Below are 24,876 nucleotides of genomic sequence, written 5' to 3'. Positions count from 1 at the left end.
CAGAGACAGTCACGGCCCCAGATCTGTGCTTTCAGACGATTTTAAAGAGAAGGGTGTTTTGAAAGCTCAAGACATGTTCTGGGCTTGGGTTTGGCTCTAGCCCCATCTCCACCTCTCAGAAAAACAGTTCTCTTCCCCGTGAATCTGGACATCCTGGAGGCAGTGAGCTTAGCTGATGGGACCACAGAGAGCCTCTGCTTCCTAATGAACCAGGCTGTGCCCTGTCTAGATTTTGCCAGAAGGTCTCCAAGAAGAGAAATCCACAGCCACTCATTCCTTCAGGCTATCTAACTGGAATGCCTGCCCCTAATATTCAAGAAACGACTTGAGCCCCATCCCAACTATGGGGACCCCATCACTGTGTCGCCCCCCTCAGCCTCACAGTCCCTCTGGCCTCTTGCCTCCATCACGGACCGTGTGCGCAGGACCCTCAGAAGGTTAATGCTTCCTCTGGCGACCTCTGGCTCTATTTCCTGCTTGTCCGCCTCTCCCCTCCTTCTGCATCTCACCTCCTGTAGCTGCCGTGCTCCCCCAGCACCCCTCTATCACCCATGCAATGCCCCCTTCCCGCTTCCCCACCAGCCACCCCTCCAACTCCCACCAGGCTAATGGGCACAGTAGTAGACATTTACTTAAAGTTTGGGGAAATGGAGGGGAATCACAGTGAGCACGTTCAAATCTACTAGTAGACATTACTCTCCAGATCCACCATCTCCCAGCCTTGAAAAATTTCTCACTATTTCCTAAGTCCCAACTTATACTATCTTCTCCAACCTCTCTCTTCTCCTCTAGACCCTTCTATCCAAACTCCAAGTTCCTGTGGATTTCTCTCACACAACAATTTGTCTTGCCTTCAGCATGCCCAGAGGGGCACACTGTTCTCACCAGACAAAGCGGCTTCTCCATCAGGGTTCATAATCCTCAAAAAAGAGGCATCTATCTCCAGGGGGGATGCACCCCTCCCCTGGAATGATAAAGCGTGCCATTTTTTTCTATGTAACACTTTCTCCTTCTCCACTCCCCACCACCGCCCCCTTACATCTGGTACCCCTCCCAGTTGAGAAATTCACCCCAAATCACTTTTGTTCTCTCTCTCTCTCTCTCTTCTTCTCTCTCTCTCTTTTTTTTTTTTTACCCCTTTATGGGCATGGAGCACTGCTAATCAGTATCCCAGTTGTAGTTAAAAATGATGATCCAATAAAAAATAAGTCAACGTAAGACAGACACAAAAGGACAAATACTGTATGATTCCACTTACACGAGGTCCCTAGAGTACTCAAATTCCTAGAGACAGAAAGTAGAATAGTGGCTGCCAGGGTCTGGGGAGAGGGGAGAATGGGGAGTTATTGTTCAGTGGGTATGAGTTTCAGTCTGGGAAGATGGAAAAGTTTCTGAAGACGGATGGTGGTGATGGTTGCACAACAGTGTAAATATACTTAATGTCACTGAACTGTACACTTAAGAGTGGTAAAAGTAGTAAATTTTATATGATGCCTACTGTACCACAGTAAAAACGTAATGTCAGCAACATTCACTCTGACCCTATGGGGGCTTTTCCCTCTGCCACCTTGGATCTCAGCAGCTCTGTGAACACCTGTCACAGAGTTCCAGGCTAAGGAGGGCACCCTCACCTGCTCTCAGTCATCTCTCTGCTGACCCCACCTACATGGCTGTAGGCTTCTGCTCCCTTTTCAAACTGATGGAAAGCAGAAGGACCACAGAGGAGACATCACTGGAAAAGGAGTATTCAGACCTTGGCTCTAAACCTAGTCAGTAACTAGCTGTGTGCTCTTGGGCAAATTATCTAGTCTCTGTATCTCAATATCCTTATAAAGGAAATGGAGAAGGGAACAGGCCGCCCCGCATGAGATAATGGATGTGAACACAGTTTGAGGAGTGCATGCAAGTTGGTTTCATCATCTCTAATTTCACTTTGTCAAACTAGAAACATCTCAAACATTAGAAGGAAGTTGCTGCCTGAAGATAGGGAGGTAGACAGTAAATCACTCCATAAATACGACCTAAAGATAATAACTTTGATCTTCCACCAACACCCTAAACCATCATCCTCATCAGAGGTGGAATGAAGCCGAGTCCTTCCCAGTCTGATCTCCGCCATGAAAGCCCATTTTGTCAAGACACATCTTCTCCACGATTCACTCTTAATGCAGAGCTGGGATCCAGCTTTGCCCACAGACTGCCCATCGCGTCACCTCCACCAGGCGTGCAGTGGGGTTCCAAGCAGGGGCAGAGTTGGGGGAGGGGTACGCGAAAGGCCAGAGAGAGTTGAACCCCTCGAGCACATATTCAAAAGGTGCCAGCACAAGTAGGGCGGCTACAGGACCACAAACCCCACAAAGAAGGTGGCCCAAAGGTGGCTTCAGTTAGCTGAGTTGGCTGCCCCTCAGTCTGACCACCAGCTGGCTTTGCTGCTGTCGGAAGCCCGCCAGCCCCAGCTCTACACGGGACGCAGGAGGCAGCACTTCTCTCCAACAAGAGTCCCTCTGTCCCTCAGGCCCAAGGAGGACGTTCAGGTCACCCACAGCCCAGGGGAGTCCACACCTGGCTCTTCCCTTTCCTCCTGCTGCCAGCCACCCCTACCTCACCAGGACCCCTTCTGGTCCTTCTCCCAGCCTTCCCTTCCCTCTGAGGAGGGGCTTGTCAAGGGCCCTCCCCCCTGCATGGAACACCCCAGAGGCAGGGGTTCCCAGGCCTCCACGTCTAGGGCCCTGGCCGCTCCTCAGGACAGCCTCACACACCTCACAGGGACCCGCTCAGCCCAGATGGAAGTCATCCGGTTAAGGCTCCACACTGATTTCACCAATAATTACGTTATGCTCGTCCACACCCATTCCCACAGCACGTCCTCCGGAGCCACCTTCCCACTCCCTCAGGCGGTGCCAAGATGTGAAAATGGAAGCAGTCCCGAAGGAACCCTGGTGGACGAGCTGGGGACACAACCAGAGCCCGAGGCTTGGACTGCGTGCAACTCCAAGCTCCCACCTGGTCGGGGCCCAGCCTCCTGCCCCGCGCTGCCCCTCAGCTGCAGAATCAGTAACATCAAGGAGCCAATTCTTCCCTTGAGGCACAGGGAGGGGTCTGCAGACGTGTCCCAAGAAGCCAGCTCCCTCTAGGGTGGCCTGTTTCCCTTCTCAACTCTGGGCCTTCCGGGCGCCCGGGCGGCCCGTCGTTGCTGCGGCCCCAGGGCCCCCACCCCACAGCCAGCCACAGGCGTCTGTGGGTCACCACGCCTCAGGTCCAAGGACCCCAGGGACAGGGGGTTGTCGTGAGGGCTCTGAGACTAACACTGTGAGTTCCAGAATGTCTTTCCGTCCCGTTCTGTGGGCTTTCAACTTTTCTAAGTATGCAGGAGAGCAGACCAAGGGGACGTTGATCCCACAGGCACCTGGTGGAATAAACTGTCAGTGCAAATGGGGCCTTCTCGCCACTCTTCCTTTCAAAGGTGGCCTGTTTAAGAGCAAGCTGCTCTCACACTAACCTGACCACAGTTTCCTGGGAGCTGGGGGGAGCCAGGGTAGAAGGGTAGGGATGGGGGCGTGGAGCCTGGAAGGGGGAGGGGACTCACGCACCAGACGCACACCCCCCATCCTTCCTGACACAGAGCCAGAGTGGTTCCTCACAAGAAAGCGTCAAGTGTCAATAAGCAGACACTAGCACAGCCTGACATGTCTGAGCCGCCACCTCCTCCATCGGCCACCCTCTCAGCTCCTCAGTGGAGGCTGGGGGATGGGAAGGAGTATAGCGCCCGGCGTGGGGGGGTCCTAGGCCCAGATCCCACCCCCTCCCCAGCCTTCTCACAGGGTGCTCTGAGGAAGTGCAGCTCTGGCTCCTCCAGCCTCTGCCCTCACAAAGGCACCCTCTGTCACAGCCTCCGGGGGACAGCCTTCCCACTCCCCTCCCCCCCCCACCGGCACACACAAGCACTTCCTACAGCGGCGGATTCCGAGCCCGAGCTCCCACCACCACCACCACCACCACCACCACGACCACGACGATGTGCTGGAACAAAGGCTGCGCGTGACTCCATGTGCCCGAGTGCCTGTCAGGGCTCAGGGCACGTAATTATAGGGGGCCCAGCAGCTCTCGGGGCCACACCTGGCCGTACAGTAAACAGCACTTCTTCCTGTCGAGCTGGGGGGAGTTGAGAGACAGGGAGGCGACAAACCACAATTTGAATCATTTGGAGAGAAGCTATAAATATAATAATGAGTCATTTGTAAAATATAATTTCATCCAAAAGCCTGGAAAAAATGGGAAAGAAGTTCTTATGCTATTTCAGGCTAAATCGTTCAAGGGTGTTCTGCCAGAACGTGGGGAGGAGACCCAGCTGCCCACCGAGAGCCGGGCGGGGCGGCCCTCCAGGCCCGAGCCCTCCCGACACGGCGCTGCCTCACGCCCCCTTCCCCAGTTCCCCTTCATACCCTGGGATCAGAATGTCACGATGCAGATTTCTCTCTTGGACGGCTGATAAGAATCACGGGCCCGAGCAGCCCCGCATCCAGGCTGTTCAGCTGAGAACAGCTTAGGGCAGGCATGCAGTTTGTTTTGGGCAAGATCTTCCCCAGCTTCGGGGGCCCCCAGCCTTTTATTCACAGGGTGGCTTTTCCAGGGTGGCCCCAAGGCCTCCTTCAGAGCCCCGGGAAGCCTTGATTCCAGCCCTGGGCCTCAGCTGCCCAGGGGGGAAAGGAGGCGCGTGGACGGGGCCCCGGGGGAGTGTGCCGAAGTCACCACTGCTGTTGGGGTGTCTGTGAAGAGCACGAGCTCTGCAACCAGACCTCTCCTAGGTTCAGTTACAGGGGGGCCACTTACTCTCTGCGTGATCTTAAGTAAGCAACTTACGCTCTCTGAGCTCAGTTACTTCATCTATTAGATGGGTTTAATAACAGTACCTTCCTCAAAGGGTTGTTGAGAAGATGAAATGAATTAATATGTAAAACAGTTAGAATAGGGCCTGGCAAAGTGAGCACTCAGTAATGTTGGCTAATAAGAGTCTGGTTGTTACTTGTCACTGGGCGCTTGGTGCAGCAAGGGACCACAGGACAGAGGCACCACAGAGTACAAGATCAGCCCTGAGTGATGGTGGATAAAACAGGGTCAGGGCCCCGGGCTTGTCCTTCAGCCCTTTCGTCATCTCAACTTGCCCATCGACCTGAGCAAACTCCTTAATCTCTGCGGCTGGAGCATCCCCTTTATCCCTCCTCACAAGCAGCTTTGTCTCTGGACTGAACTGCAGGCAGCACGAGGGGAGGAGGGTAGCGTTCCACCTAATGTCTAGAGGCTGAAGTCAGCTGGTTCTTGGAAGCATTTGAGTGCACGCCGAGCTCTCTCTCCTTGTTCTCTTCCCTCTTCTCCTTCCCTCTCTTCTTTCCTCTCCTTCATGCCAGTTCTCTCCTCTCTCCTGGTCTGCTACCCCCAGGCAGAGCTGAGAAGGTGGGAGGAGGCTGAAGTGCTCAAAGCCTCTGTCTCCCTCAGGCTGCTGGGTGCTTGTCCCCTGTTGCTAAGGGTGGCCTTGAAAGCCCTCAACAAGATTTCTTCCCCCAGGTGGTCCCTACACCCAGGGAGGCCAGAAGAAGTCAACAGAAATAGTCTCCACGTCAATATTCTGCATTTTCCTTTATCAGAAACCAGAGCACCCCAGCCAGCCCTAGCCCGGGGGAAAGGTCAGAGGACGCGACGCAAATGCAGCAGGAGTCTTTTCTCCTGTAAATGCCAACTCTGCCCCTCTCCCTAAGAGGCCATGCCTTCGCCAGTGCTGTCCCCACCCACTGAAGGGATCTTCCTCCTCTCTTCGGCCTGGATAACTTTTTTTTTCCTCCAGTAATTCCTTAATATATCTGTCAGTGTTCCCATTTCCCTAAATGTCTTATCTTTTTTTTTTTTGTCCCTTTTTCGTTAGTCTGAATTAGGAATCAAAGGTCCGTACCTTGTGACTGTTGACGTGGCTCTGACGTGGCTCTTAAGTCTCTTGTAGTTCGTAGCTCCCCATCCCCGTAAATGTCAATCTCTCTGTTGATGAAAACAATCTGATTGTTTATCCTACAGAATTTCCCAAGCCTAGATTTTTTTTTTTTTTTTTTGCGGTACGCGGGCCTCTCACTGTTGTGGCCTCTCCCATTGTGGAGCACAGGCTCCGGACGCGCAGGCTCAGCGGCCACGGCTCACGGGCCCAGCCGCTCCGCGGCATGTGGGATCTTCCCGGACCGGGGCACGAACCCGTGTCCCCTGCATCGGCAGGCGGACTCTCAACCACTGCGCCACCAGGGAAGCCCCTAGATTTTTTTTTTTTAATTAAAACACAGTGGCGTCATTTAACATGTTTCTCTTCCCCTTAGATATCTTGTAAATTGGTAGTTAGATCTCGAGGCTAGATTCAGGTTTATTATTATCTTTTTGTTTTTGTTTTTTGATAGCACATAGGTGGTGAAGTGTGCCTCTAACAATGTGTATAATACCTGGTCATCTCTCTTTGTCATACTATCAGCCATTGTTCTTCATTGCCTAGATCCATTAATTCAGTAGGGGTTTCAAAACTGTGATGTTCTTGGGATTTCCCTGGTGGTCCTGTGGTTAAGAAACCGCCTTCTAATGCAGGGGATATGAGTTCAATCCCTGGTTGGGGAACTAAGATCCCACATGCCACGGGGCAACTAAGCCCTTGAGCCACAACTAGAGCGCCCAAGTGCCGCAACTACAGAGCCCACCGGCTCTGGAGCCCGCCTGCCACAACGAAGAGCCCGCCCACCGCAACTAAGACCTGATGCAGCCAAAAATAAATAATTTTAAAATTGTGATATTCTAGTTATATCATTCCCTCTTCATTTATTAGTTGGAACATCTCATTTCTACTGCTCTTAACTGTCTTGTGTAGATCCAAACTTCCATATATTGCGTTGACCAAAAAGTTCGTTCAGGTTTTTCCATACCATCTTACAGAAAAACCCAAATGAACTTTTTGGCCAACCCAACAGTATAAGTTTCCTTCTGCTTGAAGGACTTATGTCAACATTCCTCATAGTGCAGGTCTGCTGATGATGAATTTTTTCACATTTTGTCTAAAAAAGTTTTCATTTCACCATAATTTCTGAAAGGTATTTTTTGTTGGGTATAGAAGTCAAGGGTGACAGTTTCTTCTTTCAGTACTTTAACTACGTTGCTCCATTGACTTCTGGTTTCATTGTTTTTAAAAAGAAGTCTGGGGCTTCCCTGGTGGCGCAGTGGTTAAGAATCTGCCTGCCAATGCAGAGGACACGGGTTCGAGCCCTGGTCCGGGAAGATCCCACATGCCGTGGAGCAACTAAGCCCGTGCACCACAACTACTAACCCTGCGCTCTAGAGCCTGCGCGCCACAACTACTGAAGCCCATGCGCCTAGAGCCCGTGCTCCGCAACAAGAGAAGCCACCGCAATGAGAAGCCCGCGCACTGCAACGAAGAGTAGCCCCTGCTCACTGCAACTAGAGAAAGCCCACATGCAACAAAGAAGACCCAATGCAGCCAAAAATAAATAAATTTATTTTAAAAAAAAAGTCTGCTGAAATTGTTTACCTTTGTTCCTTTGTCATAAAATGTCTCTCCCTCCCCCCACACTGCCCACTCTTAAGATGTTCTATTTAGCACTGATTTTAAGCAATTTCATTATGATGTCCCTTGTTGAAATTCAGTTTCTTGTGCTAGGGTTTCATTGAACTTTTTGGAAATGTGGGTTTATAGTTTTCATCACATTTGGAATATATTTGGCCATTATTTCTTCAAATATATTTTCTGCCCTCCCCCTTTTCCTGGAACTCCAATTACACATATATTAGACTCCCAGAAGTTTTCTCACAGATCCACTGATACCCTGTTCGTTTTTTCTTTCCTCAGTCTATTTTCTCTGTGTTTCATTTTGAATAGTCTCTATAATTATATCTTCAAGGTCACTAGTGTTTTCTTCCTCAGTGTCTAATCTGATGTTAATCCCATCAGGGTATTTTTTATTTCACATTATAATTTTCATTTCTAGAAGATTGACTTGGATCTTTCTTATATCTTCCATGCCTTTACGTAACATGCTTAATATTTCTTTTACTTTCTTGAGCATATAGTAACTGTTTTAATGTCTGTCTGCTAATATCTTTGTTCTAACATCTGTGTCAATTCTGGGTCTGCTTTCATTGATTGATTGATTTTCCTTGTTATGGGTCATATTTTCCTAATTATTTGCATGTCTGGTGATTTTGAACTGAATGGCAGACACTGTGAATTTTACCTTGCTAGGTGCTGGATATTTTTGTATTCCTATAAATATTCTTGAGCTTTGTTCTGGGATACAGTTAAGTTACTTGGAAATAGTTTAATCCTTTTCAGGCTTGCTTTTCAGTTTTGTGAGTTGGGACCAGAATATCCATTAGTCTAGAGCTAATTTTTCCCCACTACTGAGGTGATCCCCTTCTGAGCACTCTATCTGATGCCTCGTGATGTATGAGGTTTGCCATTCTGGCTATAGTGGGAACAAACACTATTATTTGTCTTGTGTGACCTCCAGGGATTGTTTCCTCTGCTGCCTTTATTTGGTTGCTTCTCTAGACTCAGGTAGTTTCCTCGTACACATGCTCTGACCAGTGCTCAGCTGAAAACTTGAAGGAACCCTCTGCAGATTTCTGGATATCTCTGTCTCTGTCTCTCTCTCTTCTCTATCCTCCTTCCTCTCTCCACATCTCACTCTCTGGTAATCTGCCCTGAAAAGTCTAGCTGCCTTGGCCTCCCTGGACTCCCTGGTCCATCTCCCCAGCTCAGAAAGACTATTGGACTCCACCTGTGTTCCTCTTCTTTGTGCTGCATCCTGGAAACTCTCCCAAGGAACTAGGCTGAAGCGCTCACGGGGCTCATTTCATTTTTTCTCCCTCTCTCAAGGATCACTGTGCTGTCTGATGTCCATAACGATTGCTTCATATATTTTGTACAACCTTTTCATTGCCTCAGGTGGGAGGGTAAATCCCATTCCTGTTAGTCCATCTTGGCCAGAAGCTGAAGTTGACCTGGGTCACTTATACTTAAGTTTATATATTCAGCCGGGAGCCTGCTCCCAGAAGATTTCGCTACACCCCACCATCATCTCCATCTCTCCAAATTGTATGCCCTTCCTTAGTGAGCTCAGAATACCCTGCCTGTGACTATGATCATTGTTCATGAGTCTCTCTGCAGGGCCACTATGTCACTTCTTAGTCTGTGAGCTCATTTGGGGTGGGGTTGTGTCTACATAGCTTTGTATCCTCCCTGGTGTCTGGCATACAGTAGGTGCTGAATTAAATACGTAGGAGAATGAATAAAGAGAAATCTATGATCACTTGGCCATGACCAGTCAGAACCATACGGCCATACTCATGACTGGTATATGCTTCAGACTTGCCATAAACAGTGGGCACTAACTCTGACAGCTGTCCTCTGAGCACTTCCCTCTTCCTGAGCTGAGCTGGCAGTGTCCAGGGCACTCCCAAGAATGTGGCTTTAAATATCCTGACCTTGACAATTCCAAGGCCTTCGATGGAAGGCGTGTGGAGTTGAGACACATGAGTCACCTAAGGTACTAGAAAAGTGTAGCTGCTTCACTCAGGCTCTCAGAACACTCCCTGTCTGAGGTGCAGTAGAAGGAAGAAAATAGACATGGCGAAACCTAGTAAACTCTCTCCTCACTCCCACAGATGTATCCGGAACTCTCTGCCTGTACAAGGGGCACTGACAGAGGATCCCAGACATAGTCACTGCCAGCTCAGTGTCTGCATAAGGCCACCCCAACAGGTGCAAAGCAGGAATTAGCAGAATCGAGGAGCCGGGGAGGGGGGACTCAGGGCAGATCCGTCTCTGGAATCACAGTCTGCACACTTCCCAAATCAACCTTGGATACCCCTGCTTTTCAGGTCTAGTGGGCAAGGCCCTGCCAAGCTCCCATTCTGTGCCCTACACAGTGCTAGATGCTACAAGGACAAAAAAAGTCCTGCTGTCCTTAAGGAATTTAATAATTTCCCTAAATGCAATGCTTCCCAAAGTGCGGGTTCCCAGTCACCTGCATGTGAACTGTCAGGGAAGTTTATTAATAATGCAGATGCCAGAGCTCACTCCCAGACAGAAGGAATCACATTCTTTAGGAATGAAGCCCAAGAATTGATACTTTCTTTTCTTTCTTTGCCGAACCTCACGGCTTGTGAGAACTTAGTTCCCTGACCAGAGATCCCAGGGATCGAACCCGGGTCCCCTGCAATGGAATCATGGAGTTCTAACCACTGGACCACCAGGGAATTCCCAAGAATTGATATTTTTAATAAGCTTCTTATATACATAAAAGTGTAAGAAATACTGCTTTAATGTTTTATCCCTATGAAGGTTGATTCACTGGGTCTGGAAACCTAAGAAATTTGTTAGGAGTTGAACAGTCTCTGGCCATTGGCATCTGGGCTTAGAGTTTCTTTGGCACTATAACTCCCTTGATAGGCTTCCAGTCTGTTTGCTTCTGGTGGATTCTGTGAGCTAGTCTATAAAACCAGAAATCTTGGGCTTCCCTGGTGGCGCAGTGGTTGAGAGTCCGCCTGCTGATGCAGGGGACACGGGTTTGTGCCCTGGTCTGGGAGGATCCCACATGCCGCGGAGCTGCTGGGCCCATGAGCCATGGCCGCTGAGGCTGTGTGTCCGGAGCCTGTGCTCCGCAACGGGAGAGGCCTCAGCAGTGAGAGGCCCACGTACCACAAAAAAAAAAACAAAAAAAACCCCCCACAAATCTTGCTGAGACTAGTCTTTGGGTCTGGAGTCTGGTGTGGGTATATCTTTCTCTAAGTAACAGGCCTTAGTGCTTTCCTAGACACTCAGCCTTACATTTAATCTTGAGCTATACCTTAGGACAGCTGGAGAGGCATCCCAAGTCCGGTCCTTGCCTGTAGGCTATATCCCACTTAATATCTAATGGAACTGATGGTTCCCTTTGTCTTGGAGGTAATGAAAACCAGGAGGTACTTAGGAAAGAGCTAGGGATCAGACTTCATGTGTGTCCCAGTCTTTTTTTTTTTTTTTTTTTACGGTACGCGGGCCTCTCACCGTTGTGGCCTCTCCCGCCGCAGAGCACAGGCTCCGGACGCGCAGGCTCAGCGGCCACGGCTCACGGGCCCAGCTGCTCCGCGGCATGTGGGATCTTCCCGGACCAGGGCACGAACCCGAGTCCCCTGCATCGGCAGGTGGACTCTCAACCACTGCGCCACCAGGGAAGCCCCAGTCTTTTTTTTTTTTTTTTTAATTTAATATTTATTTATTTTGGCTGCGCCGGGTCTTAGTTGCAGCATGCGGGATCTTTTTTTTTAATTGCTGCATGCGGACTCTTAAGTTGCGGCATGCATGCAGGATCTAGTTCCCCAACCAGGGATTGAACCCGGGTTTCCTGCATTGGGAGCGTGAAGTCTTACCCACTGGACCACTAGGGAAGTCCCTGTCCTTCCAGTTTCCAGAATCTTAGCCACTTTTTTTTTTTTTTTTTTTTTTGGTACGCGGGCCTCTCACTGCTGTGGCCTCTCCTGTTGCGGAGCACAGACTCCGGATGCGCAGGCTCAGCGGCCATGGCTCACAGGCCCAGCCGCTCCGCGGCATGTGGGATCTTCCCGGACCGGGGCACGAATCCGTGTCCCCTGCATCGGCAGGCGGACTCTCAACCACTGCACCACCAGGGAAGCCCCCTTAGCCACTTTTGACCATAGGCAGAAAGAGCTTCTCTTAGCAAAGCTCTATTTTCTTCCTTTTCTGTTTTTGGGTAGGCTAGTTTGAACATAAGTTTACCTTTTTATAGTACCTTACTAAGAGCAACAAGAAGGAACTAACCCTATCCAATGCTCTAAATTTCTCTACTAAGTAATGTGCTGCTATAACCACAGTAGGCACATGAGCTACATCCCAAGATACAATAGGAAACTGTACAACTAGCTGTATCAGACTGCCAGTTTCTCAACCCAAGATATAGGGGTTAATACTACCCTTCATCTTACCTCCTTGGGTTGAATCATTTTAGGGTTGAATCATCTAAGGGGGGGAGCTGCCTCTTGAAACCCCTGGCTCATGGTACTAATTTCTGTGCTAATTAGGACTTTTTAGGTTGAAATAAACAAAAATCCAACTCAATCGGCTTAAACAATAAAGAAAATTTATTGGATCACATTACTCTAAAGTCCAGAAGAAGAGCTGGCTCTGAGCAAGGCCTGATGCAAGAGTGCATACAGTGTCAGCAAGGACTCTGCTCCCTGTCTCCCACTCAGCTTTTCATGGGGGCTTCATCACCATGTTTCATGCAGCTTCAGGCCTTCCATCAGCTCCAGGTTCATCCGGTCATAAAGTGGCCACAGCAATTCCCAACTCATATCCTCACACTAGTTATCTGCTTTACAAGTCCTGGGACTCATATTCTCTCATTCACTCGAAATGGGTCAAGTACCCACCCCTGAACCAGCCCTTGTGGCCAGTGTGCTGAGTGGCTACGGGATAATTGGAGATAAGAGTCCATCCCACCCAAATCCCAGTGCTGGGAATGGGCGAAATCCTCTAAGGGGAACCATGCGCTGTGGCAGTAGGGAGGGAATGGCTGCTGGGTAGGCAACCAACAAGGAGTTCATAGCCAAATGTAGAGGGGAGCAGACACCTAAATGGTGTTACCAAAATGAGGTTAGGACTGTAACATTAACCAGGGGGATAAAAGAAGGTGCACCTAAGTCTGCCTTGAGAAATTTAGAAAGGCTTCTCAAATGTTGGTGAGGATGTGGAGAAAAGGGAACCCTCCTACACGGTTGGTGGGAGTGTAAGTTGGTGTAGCCACTATGGAAAACAGTATGGAGGTTCCCTAAAAATAGAACTATCATATGACTCAGCAGTTCCACTCCTGGGCACATATCTGGACAAAAATGAAAACACTAATTCGAAAAGATACATGCACCCCAATGTTCACAGCAGCACTATTTACAATAGCCAAGACATGGAAGCAACCCAAATGCCCAACAACAGGCGACTGGATTAAGAAGATGTGGTATGGTTATATAAATGGAGTATTACTCAGCCATAAAAAGAACCAAATATTGCCATTTGCAGCAACAGGGATGGACCTAGAGAATATTATGCTTAGTGAAATGTCAGACAGAGAAAGACAAAACTGTAGGATATCACTTGTATGTGGAATCTAAAAAATAATACAAATGAATGTATATGCAAAACAAAAATAGACTCACAGGCATAGAAACAAACTTACGGTTACAAAGCAGAGAGGGAAGAGGGAGTATAAATTAGGAGTATGGGATTAACAGATACAAACTATTACATATAAAATAGATTAGCAACAAGGATAGACTGTATAGCACAGCGAATTATACCCATTATCTTGTAATAACCAATAATGGAGTATAATCTGCAGAAATACTGAATCCCTATGGTGCACACCTGAAACTAACACAATATTGAAAATCAGCTATGGACTTCCCTGGAGGCCCAGTGGTTAAGAATCCGCCTGCCAATGCAGGGGACATGGGTTTGAGCCCTGGTCTGGGAAGATCCCACATGCCGCGGAGCAACTAAGCCCGTGTGCCACAACTACTGAGCCTGCGCTCTAGAGCCCGTGAGCCACAACTACTGAAGCCCATGTGCCACAACTACTGAAGCCTGTGAGCCTAGAGCCCGTGCTCTACAACAAGAGAAGCCACTGCAATGAGAAGCCCACACACCGCAACAAAGAGTAGCCCCTGCTCACCGCAACTAGAGAAAGCCTGCGCGCAGCAACGAAGACCCAATGCAGCCAAATAAATAAATAAATAATTTTTTTAAAAAAGAAAATCAGCTATACTTGAGTAAAAAGATTAAAACTAAAAGAAACCTACAAGACCATGTTGCCTTTATTTGCCACCAATGACCTCTCTCTTTGACAGTCTTCATGGACATAGTACTTCCCTGGTTTTCCTCCTATATTCTGGGCTGCTACTTTCAGTTTCCTTTGTTAAATTAAGTTAATGGTGTTGAAGCTGGCTATGGGCTCATAGGAGGGCGTGGTAGTATTTTATACTTCTCTGTGTTCTACACTTCCCAAGATACTTTTGAAGAATAATTTTTTTTTGTTTTCTTTTCTTTTCTTTTTTTTTTTTTTGGCCGAACCGCGAGGTTGGCGGAGATCTTAGTTCCCCGATCAGGTATCCGGCAGTGAAAGCCCCGAGTCCTAACCACTGGACCAACCAAGGAATTCCCTGGGAGAATATAAATGAAGTTTCTCTTCTCATCTCTTCCCTTCTCCACCTCCCCAAGTTGCTCTCCAATGTGTGCAAAAGCGCATGTAACCATCACCTGCAGATCTTGTTAAAACTTTGCTCACCCGGCCCTGCTATTTTCCTGACCTTATCTCTCACCACACTGCCTTGTGCTGATGTCATTCCAGCCATTCCGGCCTTCCTATCCGTCCTCAGATACACTGGTAAGTTCACTCTGACCTTTGCACTTTCACAACCACAAACAACAGGATCCCTGCTCAAATGCCACCTCCTCAGTCAGTCGGAAATAGTGCGCACACACACGCACACGCTCTATCACACGGGCCTGTATTATTGTCTGCGTAGCACTTACCATTAGCTAAAATTACCTGGTTTATTTGGATTTCGTCTACTGCTCCATATTGTCTAGCCCTCCTAGAAGGTGAGTTCCTGTCTACTGCTTTCTCCCAACTCCTGGCAGGTTCAAACTACTGGATAAAGGAAATTCCCTGACGGTCCAGTGGTTAGGACTCGGTGCGCTCACTGCCAGGGGCCCAGGTTCGATCCCTGGTCGGGGAACTAAGATCCCACAAGCTGCCCGGCGTGGCCAAAGGACAAAAAAGAAAAAAACTGCTCAATAAATATTTGTTGGTTGGCTGGATAGATATATGCCTGCGGAACTCAGGACAGGGAGCCGGGGGTGTAGATTTGGGAGCTGGCGTCACAACAGTAACAGCTGAAACCATTTCATGAATCAGTTTGCCCAGTGAGAGTAGGTAGAAGAAGTGGGGAAGACCAGAATAGAATCTAGGAGATGTCTACAGAGTGGAAAAAGGGAAAGGAGCCTGGGAAGGAAACCAAGAGGTGGCCAGAGAGGCTGCAGAGAAGCAACGGAGGAAGACTTGGCCTAGAAACCAGGGCAGAAGAGAGCTCAGGAGCAGGAAGTGGGGGACAAACACAGCAAAGAAGCAACTGAATAGCAAGATGCCCACTGGATTCTGGTCACCAGGAGGTTACCAGTGAACATCCAGTTCCAGGAAAAGGAGGAGTGACCAGCAACCAATGAACATCGTTGGGTAAATGCCCCAGCCTCGCGCCTATGGAGAGACAATTCGGATGTCCCTCAGAGGGTCCCCAGCAGGACTAAGCCCCAGTGCAACAAGCTCAAAAGTACACCCTTTATTGGCTTGTCTTCCTTTCCTGTTTCCTTCTCCCAACTCTACCCTCTCTTCTCCCTCTCCTCTGCTCCCTGGGATCCCCTCTCACGGAAACCTCTCATGGAAACATTAGCATGTGAGTCCTTTCTCAATTCTGCTTTCAGTGAAATCCAAACTCCAAACAGACCAGTTGTGTTTCTCATCCCTTTCTGTTTTTCAAGGAGAGAACAAGACTTCCCCTTACATCTCATTGTCCAGAACTGGACCATGTAATTGCCCAGGTGTAAACGACTCATAAGCACAAGGGAAGGGATGATTATGATTGGCTTAGACCAGGCATGGCCCATTCCCTGGGGCTGGGCACAGCATCCACTGAGAGCATCAAGCTCCATCCCAGCTCCAGCTCCAAACCATCATGACTCCCGTGACGAAGGAGTGTGGGGGCCCCTCACAAGGATGGCACATCTTAACCCCTGCACGACCCGCCCCACCAGCTGCACCAACCACAGCTCTGCACTGCTGGATGTTCGGTGCACACCTCCGCTCTTCAGGTCACCATGCTAAGCGCTGGGGGCCAGAATACAAGCAGCGCAAAATAGAATTCCTGACCTGAAGGGCTGTATCATCTAGACACAGTACACACACAGGACTAGGGCGCAAACAGAAGGAGAACAGCACAGCTGATTCTACATCACAGAGAGAAGAATTATCAGTCAGAATAGACTCGGTTATGCTGAAGAGACAAGCACCCCCTCCGATTTATTTCTCCCACACTTATATAGCCCTCACGCTCGACAGGAGGCTCTGCCCCAGAGCATCACGCTCACGCCAGAACCCAGGCTGACAGAGCAGCAGATATCTGGATATTGCTGAGCCAGAGGGAAAGAGAGCTTGGGAGGATTTTGAATTAGCAATTGAATTCTTGGCTCAGAAGTGAAATGTGTGACTTCCACTTACAACCCATTGGCTAAAACTGGTCACATGGCCCCATCCAACCTCAGAGAGCCAAGGAAGTGAGAGCCCGCCATATGCCAGAAGACAGAGAGACAGATATTCAGTGAACGGTGCAAAGACTTCCAGAAAGCATGAAGGAAGAATGACGCTCGAACCGCGCTTTGAAAAATAATTTAGTCTTTAATAGATGAAGTTAGGGGAGAGGTGGGAGGACCTGCCAAACAGAGAGCTGCACAGGAGAAGACACGGAGGTCTGAAAGTGCCTGGCCAGTGTGACCAAAGCCTGGCTTCATGAGGGGTGAAGATCAGGCTGGGATTGGGACTGGGCAGAAAGGCTGAGTTTAGACTGTGAAGGGCTTTGTGTATCATACTAAGGGTTTTATACTCCTATAGGTTATTGACAGTAGGGAGTTACCGAAAGATTTTTAAGCAGGTAAGTAACAAGATCTGATCTGTGTGCTGGGAGGATAACTTCGGCAGCAAAATGGGAAGGAGATTGGAAGGGAGAGAGACCAAAGGCTGGGAGACTATAGGAGGAGGCTGTCCTAATAGTCCAGGAGAGCAATAAAGTGGACTTGAAGCAAGGGAAGAGCTGGAAGGATCCACAGGAAGAGACAGATGGAAGAGACACTTCCCATCTAGAAAGGATCACTGCCTTTTTTATACAAGAGCATAGAAAATAGTTGACCAACCCCCCATAGACCATCACCCACCTTTTTTTTTTTTTTGGTCACGCTGCATGGCATGTGGGACCTTAGTTCCCCAACCAGGGATCAAACCCGCACCCCCTGCATTGGAAGCCCAAAGTCTTAACCACTGGGCCGCCAGGGAAGTCCCATCACCCAGCTTTAACTGTCATCGACACATGGTGGATTGCCAATTCTGCCTCATCTACGCCCCAGCACCCACTTCAGTCCACTCAATTATTTTAAAGCAAATCCCAACTACCATATTATTTCATCTGTAATTTCTTCCGTATATACCCTAAAAGATAAAGACTCTTTTTAAGAGTAACTACAATACCATTATCACACCTAAAAGATCAGCGACAATTACTTCACATTATTGAATATCCAGCCAATAGCAAAATCTCCCTGATGGTCTTTTTCTTCTCCCGGTCGGTTTGTCTGAATCAGGATCCAAATAAGGTCCACACATTCCGTTTCTCCCTCTTTCTCTCTCTCATCATTTACCAGTTGAGGATTCTGGGTCATTTTTCCTATAGAATTTCTGAAATTCTGGATCTAAAATTTCTCCCCTTTGAACAGAAGCAGAGGGAAGAGAAGGGAAGAGGGAAGGGGGCCATTATTTATACAACACCTACTATATGGCAGGCAGTGGGTGGGCTCTTCAGGAAGATGATCTCATTTAATCCCCACCTCAACCCTCTGAGGTGAGTACTCATTATCACTGCTTTGACAGATGAAGAAACTGGAGCTCAGAGATGTTAAGCAACCCGCCCAACTCACAAAGCCAGAAAATGAAGGAGCCAGGTTGGAACCTGGTTCTATCTGACTCCAGAGCCCCTTCTCTTTCCACTGCCCCAGGGTGGGAAAGGGACTTGACCCACAAGTGGCAGTCGGGAAGGAAACCTAGCTATCCTGACTCCGGAGGTAACTTTCGTATTAGTAATAGATACTGTGACTTCAGATGTGCCAGGTACCTTAATACATCACAAGGACCTAAATGATAGACGCATTATTATCCCCACTTTACAGGTGGGGAGACTGAGGTCCAGAAGGGTCACTGCAGTTGGTGAGCAGAGCCAGGGTTCACCCCCAGGTTGGTCTGACGGCAGAGCCCGCGATTCGCACCACTGCCCTCTGCAGCTCTCCCTGTGAACGGTCCCAGCCTTCCTGGTGGCCTGGCAGGATGGAGCTGCATGCCGAGGCAGGGGTCAGCAGGCCGCCTTTCCTGTCTGGAGTCTGGAGAGTGAGGTCTCACTATGGGCCCAGAGTGGATCTACTCCCTCTGCCACACATGCCCCAACCAGAGACGGCACAGGCTCAGCTCACACAGCAGTGAGGCAGTGAGGGAGGGCTGGCTGCGCGGCCCCATCGATCTCTGTGGCATGGACTCCCTCCTAGAGCTTTCTCACGAGGCCCTGCTCCCTGGTTTGGCAGAGCAAGGATCCAGGTGGAGCCCACTCAAAGGGGAGGTGGAGGCCACGCCGGGGAAGCCCTGCGAGCCCTCTTCCTCCCCAGAGCTGTCACGGACAATTGAGAGAAAAACCGGGACGTTCTCCCCCACCAGGGTATTTTGTATGCTTTACACTTGCTGCTGCGTTTCCTTCATCTAAAAGCTCTAAAATTTCAAATAAAAAGGTACAATGAAAGCATCAGCAGGATAAATAGCCACAGAGATCTGAGCTGAAACCCTGCAAGCTTTATTCACATCTTTAGAAAAACTCTGAAGGCTCCTAGTAGCAGCTGCAGTACAAAGCCTCACACTTTAATTCTAAGGCTGCCAGAAATAGGTCTGTCAGGCCTGAAATATCACTGCATTTCATTACTCTTAAATGTGCATTACCATCTCTGCCTCATTACCAGCTGGGGGGTATTCTCCAGACCAACTCCAGAGAGAACCGGGAATCTGGGACTTGTGGGGAAGGGGAAGATTGTGCTGGAGCTAGAACATGGGGACGGGAGGGGAGACCCAGAGGCTTAAAGCCTCACGAGGACACAGATGAGACGGAGACCCACGGAAGTGGAGGATGCTGTTATTAACGTGTCCCCATCAGGCAGGCACTTGGGAGAGTCTGATGTCACCAACCTGGGCGGTGAAGCCGGGAGGAGACGGGGAAGAGGCAGGCTGCTGGGGTGCCAGTGAGGACTGGCTGCTGAGCAAAGAATGGGGCCTGAAGTGGTGCGTAAAGGGCACCGAGGCCTTCATGCCCGGCGGCAGGTAGGAGCTAGTCAAAGGCAGATTAGGCCATCAAGGCCTGGGGAATCTGAAATCACAGGCACAAAGCAGCCAATGAAAATTCCTGGAGGGAGATGGCTGCTGGAGATTTGGAAGTTGGGAGCCCGGAGAAATCTGCATGTTTATAATAACACTGACACTCAGGGCGGCTCTGAATAATTCAGCAGGCACTGTGATCTCGTTACAGTGCGTGTCCCTGGGGTACAAAGGGAGAGGGGCTGGATGGCCCAGGCCGGCCGCTGATGCCTGGCTCTCTGAAAGGGCATGACAGATGGGCCAGCGCTGGCCACCACCCAGTCACGCTTCGCACGATGATTGGTTTTCAAAGGAAGACAGGGTTTGTGAATGGAGCCAGCTTGTTGCTTGCTGCCTTCGAAAGGATGCTGCTGGGTCGCGTGGCCAGCCTGGGCCCCCTTGTGAATGGGGCATCACCGGTGGGTGGTGAACAAGCCAGAGGTGACTCCCCATCCCCTCCCCCTGTCCCTGATGAGGCTGAGGCAGAAGGAAGGGGGAGAAGTACCCTAACCCTTCTCTCTGCTGACAAGTCTAATCCTCCATTGGTCTTTCTCTGTGCTAGCCCTATATCAGTTGGAATCAAGTTCAGTTGCATATACAAAAAAAAAAAAAAACGTTAAGATGGAAGTTTCTTTTTCTCCCATGTAAAAAAGTCCAAACATAATCAGAGACCTAGGCCCCTTGCATCTGCTAGTCTGGCATCCTTAGTCCTTACATGCCACTCCTGGCCTAACATGGTTGCTCACACTCCAACAACATATCCACATTCCAGCCATCAGAAGCGCAGGGCATATGCCAGCCCCCCCCCTTTTTTTTTTTTTTTGCAATTCCCCAGAAGCTGCCACACAAAAGCTTACACTTAATAGACCACAACTTAATTAGATGGTTACACCTAGCTGCAAGAGAGGCTGGGGGCTTCCCTGATTGCGCAGTGGTTAAGAATCCACCTGCCAATGCAGGGGACACAGGTTCCAGCCCTGGTCCAGGAAGATCCCACATGCTGCGGAGCAACTAAGCCCGTGCACCACAACTACAGAGCCTATGAGCCACAACTACTGAGCCCGCATGCCAACTATTGAAGCCCACGCACCCTAGAGCCTGTTCTCCACAACAAGAGAAGCCACCGCAATGAGAAACCTGCGCACTGCAACGAAAAGTAGTCTCTACTCACCGCAGCTAGAGAAAGCCCGCGTGCAGCAATGAAGACCCAACGCAGCCTAAAATAAATAAATAAAATTAATTAATTAAAAAAAAAAGATTAGGGCTGTTTTACCTATGGGCTTCTGTATCCAACACTTCTCATTTAAAAAAAAAAAAAAGAGAGGCTGGGAAATGTGTTGTTTGTTTTCTCTGGCCATGTGTTTCCTGGCAGAGAATTCTCCATGGTTCTATTCCATTTCTGCATATCTTGCAAGTGAACCACTGACTGTCCTCCATTTTAGATTATCATTTCCAGGATACAGTGAACATCCATAGAAGGTATATAGTGCCTTCCTCTAGAGTGAAGGGCAAGCATACTTCCCATTATAAAAGATTTGGGTTCCCCAAGTTCGGGGTTCCTCTCCTGAAATGCAACTGACTGTGTGTCCTGACATCATCACTTGGCCATCCTTGTGAAGCCCTATGGGAACTGAGGTTGATACTCTTCTACTGCTATTGCTGTAATAAACTGCCCTTCATCTCGGACCAGGAGTCTCAGCTCCCCAGCAGCTATCACAGGGGCTCATTTGCTAGCTTGTAAATAGAATAAAATCTCAGACCTTCACAATTCTCAACAGTGTTCAGCAGAGAATCAGGGTTTCCGTGGGGCGGTTACTAGAAACCTGCCACAGGTCCCTTCCAGCTGCATAAACTGTCCACATAGGTGTTTTCAGGTACCTCTGCCGCTCCCACAAGCAAACAGAAGCATCAGCCTTCAGATTAAACTCCAGCCACTTCCGGAACTCCAGCAGGTGCTGACACATCCAAAGCTGGGGGGTGGGGTTAAAACAGTTGCTCGCCTCCTCGCCTCTGAGCATTCTCTCAGGGCCCCATGGACCTCCTTGTCCCCAGGTGGTCCATTCTCAGATTCCAGGAGGATGTTGAATCCTGCTCTGGCTCTGTGTCTGGAATGACATGGTGACCTTCCCTCAGTTCCCTGAACCAAACTGCCCTCCTTCTCCATCCCTCACGCCATTTCTTTCAGTGCCCCTCCTCTCCACTCCCCCACCCTCCCACCAATGTCTCCCAGGTCAGGGCCCCCTGAGCCACCTGAGGGAGCTACAACCCTCAGTTGGCCTGTTCTGCAGCTGCCTCCCATCCCTAAGACAGTTCTCCTCCGGGCAGTGAAGCTGGCGGTCCAGCGAGCCCATCTGTGCAACACCCCATCCCCGGCCCCCACTCAAGACGCTTATCTGGGGCTTCCCTGGTGGCGCAGTGGTTAAGAATCCGCCTGCCGATGCAGGGAAATGGGTTCGAGCCCTGCTCCGGGAAGATCCCACGTGCCACGGAGCAACTAAACTAAGCCAGTGCGCCACAACTACTGAGCCTGCGCTCTAGAGCCCGTGCTCCGCAGCAAGAGAAAGCCCCGCAATGAGAAGCCGCGCACTGCAACGAAAAGTAGTCCCCACTCACCGCAGCTAGAGAAAGCCCACGGGCAGCAACGAAGACCCACACAGCCAAATATAAATAAATAAATAACATAAAACATAAAAGAGGGCTTCCCTGGTGGCGTAGTGGTTGAGAGTCCGCCTGCCGATGCAGGGGACACGGGTTTGTGCCCCGGTTCAGAGGGAGCTACATGCCGCGGAGCGGCTGGGCCCGTGAGCCATGGCCTCTGCGCCTGCGCGTCCGGAGCCTGCGCTCCGCAACGGGAGTGGCCCCAACAGTGAGAGGCCCGCGTATCACACACACACAAAAAAAAACATAAAAGAAAAAACGATGCTCATCTGTCTGATGAGCCGCCCCCTGAGCCTCCCTTCCCTTCCTCCTACAAGCCAGGGCTCTGAAGTCACCCTTAACCCCTCTCACCTCTCACCACGGCCCCTGCCATCCAGTCACTAAGTCCTGCCTCCTAAGCTTCTCTGGCGTCTGTTCCCTCTGCCCCAAACCCACGGCCCTGGTTCACACCCCATTGCTTCTTGTCTGGTTTCTCGTAGCAGCCACCTACCAGGTGCCCCTGAATTCCAGTCCAGGCTCCACAGAGTGCCCAAGTGACCATTCCAAGAAGTAAACTGACTCCTAGCCCTCACCCCCTGCTGAACAAGGTTCAAACGTCTTACCATGGCACCTAAGCCCTGGCTGTTCCACCTGTCCCACTGGTCTCTCTAACCACCCTCTCCTAAACCACCTGAGGGTAAGCCACGCTGGGCTACCCTGCAGTTCCCCGAAAATGCCCTGCTCTCAAACACCCCTGCGCTTTCACACCTGCTCTCAATCCTTCTGGGAATGCCCTTCTTCACTCCTCTCCCTGCCCACTTTTTGGGCACCTACCACTTCCTATCCATCTTTCAAGACCCATCTCAAGCATGACCTCATTTGAGAAGCTGTCCCTATGGTCCTGCACAACCCCAGCAGCTGGGCTCTGCCCCCTTTCCTGCCACACAACTGTTCACACACATTATCTCCATTAGGGCATGTCCCCATTTACGCAATTATTTGTTCACATTGTCTCCTCCTCCAGATGGTAAGATCCTGGAGAGCAGACACCGGAATTGTTCATCTTTGTGACCCAGCCATGCTCCAAAAATCCTGGCTGACCAAATAAATGGATTGTCTCACTTCATTCATCTCTAACCCCAAGGCTCACTGGATGGTGAGCTGTGACCAAGTAACACAGCTCAAGAGAGAGGTCGCCCTGAGGGTTTCAGGCTGGAAGATGACTCCAGAATGGAGAAAGAGGAACAGTGAAGCTGGGGAGGGGTGTATGGGGGGTTGCCCCCTCATGAAGACCAAGGAATGGCAGCCAGATAGTGAGGGGCATAGAGAAGAGTCAGGTCCCAAAGGAAATGCAGACCTGGAGCAGCATGGCTATTCCCTGGCAGGTATGTGCATGGTGGAGGGAAGGGGGCAGGGAGGGGAGACCCAGTGGGGTCTGGATTTGAACCAGATGCTACCAGATCCAGCAGGCAGGCCCAGAAGGAATCCCTTAGCAGCACTCTCAGGAAATCCAGGGCTCAAGGTATTTCCTTGGCCCCCAGGACAGGGAGCTCAGTCCAGTGACAAGGGACACTCTCTCCTACCTCACTGCCAAGGAAAGAGACCCTACACAATGAGACCTGGCTCACATATTAAAAAGCTTCACACCCTAGGGACTTCCCTGGTGGTCCAGTGGTTAAGACCTTGCCTTCCAATGCAGGGGGTGTGGGTTCGATCCCTGGCCGGGAGCTAAGACCCCATGTGCCTCGGGGCCAAAGAACCAAAACATAAAACGGGGGCAATGTTGTGGTACTTTCAACAGGGACTTTAAACATGGTCCACATTAAAAATTTTTTAAACTCTTTAAAAAAAAAAAAAAAAAAAAGCTTCACACCCTAAATGCAATGTGACATCCCTGATTGGATTTGGATTTTGGAACAGAAAAAGGACATGAGTGGAAAACATGAAATCCGCAAGAAGTCAATAGTTTGGTTAATAGTATTGCGCCAATGTTAATTTCTTCATTTTGACAAATGTACCACAGTTAGGGAAGTTGTTAACTTTAGGGGAAGCTAGGTAAAATGAAAAGTATTTGGGAACACTCTACACTATCTTGCAACTTTTCTGTAAGTCTAAACTTATTCCAAATATATTAAAATAAAACAAAACCCCCAAAACCTTTAAAACATAAGTTCAAGATTTAAGAGGCAAAAAAAAAGAGAAAGCAAAAGTTCAAAGGGAAGGTAAAGATGCAGAAAGTGGGATATATGTTTAATTCTTAGTTAGAAATCTGAAGACCTTTTCTGTATGCATTTATCCACTCAACAAATATTTATTGAGCATCTACTATGTGCCAAGCATTGTTTTCAGAGTTGGGGTTACAGCAGTGAACAAAACAGAGCCAACCCCTGCCATCCTGGGGCTTACATTTTAGTGAGTCTAGACTCACTAGTCTACACTCTAGAGCTTAATCTGTTTATCTAACCCCACTCCACCCTACAGGCTCCAACACTCAGCCCCCAAGACTGAAAAGCTGGGCCAGTTCCTCTCGGGGTCACATCAGGGTCCAGGAAGGGCTTGCTTTGACCAGCGAGAGTCAGGAGGCCTGAGGTGGCCCCGGATTGTGCGCCGAGTTGGGCTGCTTCTTGGCTTCTGACTAGAGATGGAACTACATGCCTGGCCTTTCTCATTTGTAACATGAGTAAAGCAGTAAGAAACCAACTTCCTCCCAGAGATATGCTGAAGTTCAGTGGGCATAATGTGTATTCAAAGGATAAAAGTGCTTGCATTAATACGATTGTTGTAAATATTTAGATTCAGACTAAGAAGTGGGTTAGGACCTCTCTTCTGTAGTTACTACAAACCCTCCTCCTTCCGTCGTCAAAGAACCTTCGCAACTGGAGTAAAAAATCGAGGCAAACATTGCGCGCTCAGCCAGGGTCAGGCCCACGCAGCCGCTTGGTCC

At 49.5% G+C, this 24,876-nt stretch overlaps 1 long non-coding RNA gene across 2 annotated transcripts in view; it reads right to left on the bottom strand.

The window, feature by feature from the left end:
* Window positions 1-21,396, bottom strand: part of LOC125960401 (uncharacterized) — a 58,182-nt gene extending 36,786 nt beyond the window's left edge. For both annotated transcript variants that reach the window (XR_007470001.1, XR_007470002.1), the window contains exons 1-3: window positions 21,174-21,396; window positions 20,467-20,512; window positions 5,945-6,027 (exon numbers count right to left, since the gene is read on the bottom strand). This is a non-coding gene — a long non-coding RNA (uncharacterized LOC125960401). The remainder of the gene's footprint in view (window positions 1-5,944; window positions 6,028-20,466; window positions 20,513-21,173) is intronic.
* Between the last annotated feature and the right edge of the window lie 3,480 nt (window positions 21,397-24,876).

The sequence above is a fragment of the Orcinus orca genome, chromosome 11, assembly GCF_937001465.1.
Source record: "Orcinus orca chromosome 11, mOrcOrc1.1, whole genome shotgun sequence".
In the NCBI taxonomy this organism is placed as follows: Eukaryota; Metazoa; Chordata; class Mammalia; order Artiodactyla; family Delphinidae; genus Orcinus; species Orcinus orca.
Note: the sequence above shows the minus strand (reverse complement) of the source record. Positions and strands in the feature narration are given on the sequence as shown.